The 8,057-nt window shown below is 41.4% G+C and overlaps 1 long non-coding RNA gene across 1 annotated transcript; it reads right to left on the reverse strand.

The window, feature by feature from the left end:
• Window positions 1–485: 485 nt before the first annotated feature.
• Window positions 486–6,699, reverse strand: LOC103691162 (uncharacterized). Its single transcript, XR_001835866.3, has 3 exons — window positions 4,925–6,699; window positions 3,671–3,771; window positions 486–667 (listed from the first exon to the last, which is right to left on the reverse strand). It is a non-coding gene; the product is annotated as an uncharacterized LOC103691162 (long non-coding RNA).
• Between the last annotated feature and the right edge of the window lie 1,358 nt (window positions 6,700–8,057).

Below are 8,057 nucleotides of genomic sequence, written 5' to 3' on the forward strand. Positions count from 1 at the left end.
TAATAAAAACCTAAATGCCTCAGATGATGAAGGCAGATGCCAGCATGTCCATTCTCCCAGAGTGCTTTGCTCTTACTCCCTGGGGGTAGGGCTGGCCTCACCACACCATGTAGACTTCTCTGTACCTGCAAGATGTTAACACATTTGCTCTAAGACTCCTTGACTGCAAGGCTGAGGCCAAGGCACTGTGCTGCTAGCTCTATGGGAGACTGTCCCCCTCCCTAGGCTCCCCTTCTCTGTGTGAAATCTACCCACACTCTCCGTCCAACAGAGAACTGTGAACTAAATCTTAACTGTCAGACTTCCTAACTCTGCAGAAAAGTTTCATAGTCTGCCTTTCAATAGGTTAGGATTTAGTGGTTGTTGTTTTTGTTTTCAGAATCTATTCCATGATCCCAATCAGAAAATACAGGGAACTAAGATAGCCTAAAATACATTCCCCAAGCTGTGCCTGATTCAGGATGCCTCACCCAGAGGTTGGGGCATGCAGGAGATTCCAAGTGCAGCAGGGCTCCAGGAGGATCTTGCATGCTGAGATGAACTCTCACCTCCTGCAGTAGCGTGCACACGTGCCATCCCGTTCCTCCTTTGTGGGTTTCCTCCATTTCTAGGACACATTCATACCAACACACCTCTGTATGCTGATACCAATATGTTCTTGGTAATTCTGGAAAACACACAGGTATGTAGACACACTTCCTTTGAGAGAACAAACACTGCTTAATGAGCCCAATCTACAGACAAGAGTTTAAAGGCTTTATTGCCATGCCAGAGACAAGAAACCATGAATTAAAAATGATTATTTTCATAGCACTGCTAAAGACTGGAGATTCAAGGGGTTCATAATGGATTCCAGAGGATTAGTATCAAGCAAGAGCAGCCTGACGGCCTCTGAAACGGGAGCAGTAGTCTATTTTTTTCCCCTAACCTCAAACTGAAAACAACTCAAATAACTCACGATGAGGAAACAATGTAAACATATATCGTTAAAGGTCATACTGTGAATTATTATTCAACAATGAAGAATTAAATATTGTTGTAATCGTATGGATGACTCCTCAAAACAGCAGCTAGGCAGGCATCGAGACTTTTGTCACGAATGCTTTTTCCCACTTGTCTGGGATATTTTCCCGAATGAACTGTGTCGTGTTCTCTAACTATCAAAATGCACAAATATGATCAAGAAATGCCTTAGTTTTCCTTCTAATCTTGAGACTCTCTAGGAGGGTACAGCCAGGGGAACCCCAGGGGAAAGGAGCAAGGTGCATCAAGGTACATCCTCCTTCGTGAAGCTGCAATTACACATGACAGTCAAGATGGTTTGTCTACAAAATTATTAGTTCAAGTTTGCTCACTAGAAATCCCATGTGAATATATACCTTGTTGGAGTCACTCATGACTGAAAAGTCAGGGGAGATCGAACCTAATTGTCACATGACATCATAAAGATAATCTTATATATGGTCTATAGAAAGGTATTTGTTAAGATACTAAATTAGATGATGGTCCTGTGTTCAGAGAAGGAAAGAAAATGTGAACATTAGTTCCTAGTAGCTTGTAGATGTACAATTCTGCCAGTGAGCTGGTCAACATTACCTCCAATTGTATTAGTGCCATATAATCTTGAATTGTAGTGCTCTTGGGAAGCCCCGGTGTGTTACCTAAACTAGCCATTCAGTGCTTAAAGCCATATGGTCTCCTTTGGAGTAACAGTTGTTCATTTTGTTGAGGATGGCAGAGGGATCAGGAAAAGCCATTACCCCGGTGCATATGGAAGCCATCCCGGGCACTACAGAGACTGTTTCTCACAGCACGAGTTCACTTCCCTTAATCATACTTTATGCTCTCCAAAAATAACGCGGAGGAAACATACATTATGTACTTAAAGATAGACCATCTGTTTTCTTTCTCTGCCAGGAGAGGAATTCCTTATTAAAATGAAAGCCTCAGGTCATCACAGGAAGCAGAAAGCTAAGATAAATGTCTTTCCCTTTCACCCTCCCCACCAAAACCCCCATATGTGCAGAATGGTCCCCATGGCCACTCAGTAAAACAGGTGGATACACTTAACATTCACACACAGGCCATTAACTAGATGCACACCCATAACCAGGGATTCCCTACCAGCACCATAGTATATCTGACATAATGTTTGTATCAAATGCTGACTTTTAGAAATGTCTGTCATGAGGTATTGAAGCCAAAAGGACAAGAGGTAGGCTATTTTCATCTCTGTATGTCCCGAGCTGCTCACTCCAATCACAGATTGCTGCAATACATGTGTCAAACAAATGCAATTATAAAGAGCTGTGTCTTTTCTGCAAAACCTTAGGCTGGTGGTGCCTACCATTGTGCACAGCCATCACCTAGGTCTTTGCTAAAATATAAAAGTGTCCAAGATTTCCTTCTAATGCAAAACACTAGCTGCCTGATGAAGTAGCCTTTCAACATATTTAGCTCATATTTAGGAAAGATGTTTAAAAACTGAAATTTTTAATAATCCATATCTGTCTTAGTCTAATCATATAGCTGCAAGAAAATAAAAATAGAGACTGGGTCATCTGTAAACAGTGGAGTTTGTTTATTGCAAGTTCTGTGGGCAGGGGTAGCAGGGCCAATGCTCCAGCAGATTCTGAGCTTAGTACAATATCAGGGGATCATGTGACTGGGTCCTTCGGGGAATAATAGTGCTGTGGCCTTGCATGGTAGAAAGCAGATGAGCAAAAAGTCAAAGGAAAATAGCTTCTCCACATCTGTCTATGACGGTGCTAATCATGATCCAATCATCTGTCAAAGCCTCCATCATAAGGAAGCCATGTTGGTGATGAAGCTTAAATAGGTGCATTTATAAGGCACATTAAGATTACAGTGATGTCCCCTGTAGTCCACAAAACCCATACTAAAGAAGATTGTTGGTCAAGCAATAGAAAAAAATGGTAATTTAGGCCAATTTTTGAAATAGATGACAGAAGTGTAAGGAATGGTTTTGAAGCCTAGGATTTTAAAACATTCTTTCCTAAATTAATTTTGGCAAAAGATTTCACAAAATTAATGAATACTGTAAATAATTGGCATACTTACAACCTCAGATTAACAAATCTCAAGCAGAGAATTTTCAACAGATAGATGGACAATTATAAATAGAGATTAGATCCATATATAGATATAAATGATAGAGATAGATGATATAGGCAGAGAAAATTATATATATATGTATATATATATAGAGAGAGAGAGAATAGAATTTTCAGAGCAAACAGATGTAGTAGGCCTTCATATCATTGAACTCCATTCATCTGCAAAACGAATGTTCTAATGACACCACTAATAGCAAGTGCTACCTTGATACAAGATACAAAACAGGCATGTGTCAGTCAGAGCATCTCATTCTTTTCCATTAAAATAGCTGCAACTCCTGGCAGTTGGTGCTTGCTGAATGAATGACAACCTGTATTTTTACAAGATTCTGTCTAGGCCAAAGCAATTCAAAGCAATGAACCTGGCCATGAGGAGGAACTGAAGCCTCGTGAGTCCCAAAGGGCAACTTCTGCCCTTTAAAAACCTCTGCACTTACAACATACATGGTTCAGAGTAAGCTTTCTAGAAATGACTTCTAATCCCCTTGATATGTTATATCTCTTTTGTAGAGAACAAAATATGGCCCCATCACCTTTGGCTTAGGAAAGCTGGGATGCTTGAAGATGTAGCATGGTGGGTTGAGCTGACAGACAGGCTGTACTTCCAGGTGGACCAAGGCAGAGGGTTTTGCCTCTGAAATGAATAGAGAAAGAAATCAATGGCTGGAGCTCTATAGATTAAGACCAAGAAGGCTGGGAAGAGCTGACAAGTGCCAGGCATAGAAACATTTGCCCATAGTGCTCCAACTGTGCACTTGACTCCTGCAGATAGCCTTCTCCCAGCACAGCCATCCCTAACAAGAAGCAATTCACCAGAGTTAGAAAGGTAATAAACCTACCTCTTCTTCTCCTCCTCACCTTCAATCCCACTCTATTTTCAGATGCAGAATGACCTCTCCCGCATGCATCACTATCGAGCCAACCCCCAAACCCACTATAAAACTTTAAAAGCTCTCTAATATTTGCTCAGCCCGGTTTGAGAATGTAGCCTGCGAGATATGTTATCATCTCACTGGATTTTCGAAGAAGGAACAGCTTGGAGCTAGCAATAGGAATAGCATAGCAGGAAATTTCTATATGCCCAAATAGAAGGTAAATTCGCCCTTGCAATACACTCCATGGAGCTCAAGAATGAATTCTTTCTAGTTATCTAGCTGTCCAGGCATTCGAAATAGATCATTTCCTTGGCAATTCAGCCAGGACAGAAAGAATCGGCAAATGTGCTTTGAATCTATAATATATGGAAGTCTGCCACCCAGAAAAAGAATACGACTGTACGTTAAAAAGTTAGAACCTTCATTATTAGAATACTTTCAGTTCTGAAGAAAACTTTTTCCAACCTCCCAGGGATGTCTATTAGTTATTATTTGAGAATTAAATTGGTGTGTTTTCTGGAATGCACTTTCAGATCAATAAATGGATCCTCTTCTCCACACCTATATCAATTATGGAGGGTAGAGAAGTTCCTATAGGAAGGTGTATTCTAATAGACTATGGAAAGAAGGGTTTGCCATATTACAGAAGTCGGGGATGGCAGGAATGTATGCTGCGTTGAGAAGAGGCAAATTGAGTAAGTATGGAAGTAAGTAGAGACCAGGGGAGGAACCATGCGACTGATGCACTTAGAAATGTACTAAGTGAGTCTTTTGTGAAAAGAATATGTCTCTTTGAAGAAATCAAGCTACGTGATAGAGTGATGAATAGCTGTGAACATTTATAGCAATATACGGACTATTCCTAGTCTTCGTTTTTATGATGAAAGCTTGTGCTTGGAAATTTCCACTCACATAGGAATATGGAGACCTTCATCACTGCTGGCCCGGTGTATCCATGGCAGATTTTCAGGTCCTGTGGATCTGAGGTTACGACTTGGAAGTTCCAGGAATAATTGCTTCATCCAGCAGCTGTTCTTTACAAAGTCTGCTGCCACTGGGCACCTCTGCAAACACAATAGGGAACAGAACAAATACTGGGCCAGCAAAGCACAATGATCTTCTCTCGGGGGCCACTTAGAAACTTCTGATCTAGGTGTCCTAGCCCAACACTCTTGCAATCTGAAAGTGCCTTTGAGCAGTTTCAATTTACCTATACCTATGTGTGTGTGTGTGTGTGTGTGTGTGTGTGTGTGTGTGTGTGTGTAATCTACATGTGCATATAATCTATCACATATATAACAGGGCTGAGTTCTCTCGTTTGACAAGAAAAGACAAAAACATAGGACTATAATCTCTGACTTACAGTGGTGTCATAGAGAACTTGCCGATGCAGCAAGTTGATAATTAAGGAATCTGACATAGCAACTATTTTACTTAATTAATTTTTCTTATACCTTCCCCTGGCTGCTTTTGGAACCTGGTGATTTATTTCAATAAAAATCCATTCTCTCTCATCTCATTCAGAGAAGAGAAAAATGAAAATAACAAACCCTTCTTCTTGAGCTTCATGTGGTCTGTGAATTGTTTCTTGGGTATTCCATGATTTGGGGCTAATATCCACTTACCAGTAAGTGTATACCTTGTGTGTTCTTTTGTGACTGGGTTACCTCATTCAGGATGATATTTTCTAGTTCCATCCATTTGCCTAAGAATTTTATGAAGTTGTTGTTTTTAATAGCTGAGTGGTACTCCATTATGTAAATGTACCACATTTTCTGCATCCATTCCCCCGTTGAAGGACATCTGGGTTCTTTCCAGCTTCTGGCTATTATAAATAAGACTGCTATGAACACAAACATAGCAGCTTCAGTTCTTTTTAGAAGGGGGGGGGACAAATACTCAGGGGAGTAAATACAAAGACAAAGTGTGGAGCAGGGACTGAAGGAGAGGCCATCCAAAGGCTGCCCCACCTGGAGATCCATCCCATATACAGACACCAAACCTAGATATTATTATGGATGCCAAGAGTACTTGCTGACAGGAGCCTGATGTAGGTGTCTCCTGAGAGGCTTTGCCAGAGTCTGACATATACAGAGGCAAATGCTCGCAGACAACCATTGCACTGAGCATGGGGTCCCCAATGGAGGAGTTAAAGAAAGGACTGAAGGAGCTGAAGGGGTTTGTAACCCATAGGAACAAGAATATCAAACAGACCACCCACACACAAAAGTTCTCAGCGACTAAACCACCAATCAAAGAGTACACATGGAGAAACCCATGTCTCCAGCTGCATATGTATCAGAAAATGGCCTTGTTGGACATTAATGGGAGAAGAGGCCCTTAGTCCTGGGAAGGTTCGATGCTCCAGTGTAGGGAAATGCCAGGGCAGGGAGGTGGGAGTGGGTGGGTGGGTAAGTGCTCTCATAGAAGCAGGGGAAGGAGGATGAGATGAGGTTTCCAGAGGGAAAACCAGGAAAGGGTATAACATTTGAAATGTAAATAACTAAAATACCAAATAAAAAAGAGAAAAAGAAAAAAACAAACCCATGTGTGCACAGTGTTTCTCTGTTGGGAAGATTCTCACCTGTGGTTTCTATTTGCATATATGCAAATGCATCATCCACTCTAGTGGTAAAGAACATCTTCAAATTACTTTGTTGTTGAAAACATATTTTACTTCACAGTTTCTATCTTACTTAACACCCTAAAACTTCTCTGAGTGGAAATGGTAATTGGTTAGCATAGAAGCATCTACCTACTCCTTTAACATCCTTCACTCCTTTATAAAGAAAGTGCTACTCAGAGGGATTAATGAGCATATGCCAAAGCACACAGGAGATGAGTAAGAAGGAAAGAGGTTACTACTCTAATCAAAATTCCTCCTTCACTACCAAATATATCTACAATAGGACATTCAGGTACCATTGCTCAGGGACCTTTCAGAATGAGATAACCCAATCCTATCAAGTCTGGATTTTGTTCATGGTTCTATAGATTTGCTGTGGTTTCCTCTTCTTTCAATGTGACAACTGTCATTTCTCTTCGCTGGCAAAATGTTTCCTGTAACTGTTTACTTTTCTTTGGTGTTCGAGTTTGTGTGTGTGGTGGTGTGTTAGCTCACATTCAGAGGTCAAAGGAAGACATTGGGTATCCTGTTTCATCTGTCTCTACCTTATGCCGTCAATGCATGATCTCTCACTGAACCTGGAGCCAGGCTAGTGACCCACAAGCCCCAGTGAACCTCCTGTCGTCATCTCAGAGTGCTGGGGTTACAGGTTCACAGCACCACAACCCCTAACTTATTATGTAGGTGCTAGAGATTAGAACTCAAGTCTTCATGTTTGCACAGTAAGCACTCTTACTCCCCAGAGCCATCTCCTTAGGTCTCAGTCCACTATCTAAATTTATTTTTAAATCCCTGTGTCTTTAAAACCTGCACCACAGCAATTCTCAGAAATGTGTAAATAGTGGCGGATCTGAGACGGAGTAGGGAGCAGAAGTTTCTGTTGAAACAAAAAGCACAGATACGGGCTTCCTCTGATGTCTTCTGTGAATACTCACCAGGCTGTTTTCATTCCTTGGTGCTCAGAATGAATTAAACTCCAGATGGAAGAATCCTTCAGTCTGTCTTTCCATTTTTTCCTGCCTCTCTTCTTTGGGAATCACTGGCGTGAGCATGCGCAGCATGTCTGTCCACCCACCTCATTCTCCTTCCTGCCCAGCTAAGGATGTATCAGTTGCTCCTTCTTTCGTTTGCCCATTCAGCACAGATATTTTGAGGGTGTCTCTACCTACCAGGCATTATTCAAGATATGAGAGTGACAGAGATTTAAAAAAGGACCAGAACCTGGCTTCAAGTTGCTGATAATTTGCAGAGGCTGTGAATATAACAGCACACAAGCTGTGTTGCAATCCAGGTATGTCCAAAGGATGCTATGAGCATAAAGGGATTCCTGTTGAGACCTTGCAAGAAGAAAGTCTTCTCTACTGCATTAGCCTAGTGGTTTTCAGGAGCAAAGTGTTCAAGATGATGCCCCAGGCAGGA

This window comes from Rattus norvegicus, chromosome 1 (assembly GCF_036323735.1).
Source record: "Rattus norvegicus strain BN/NHsdMcwi chromosome 1, GRCr8, whole genome shotgun sequence".
NCBI lineage: Eukaryota > Metazoa > Chordata > Mammalia > Rodentia > Muridae > Rattus > Rattus norvegicus.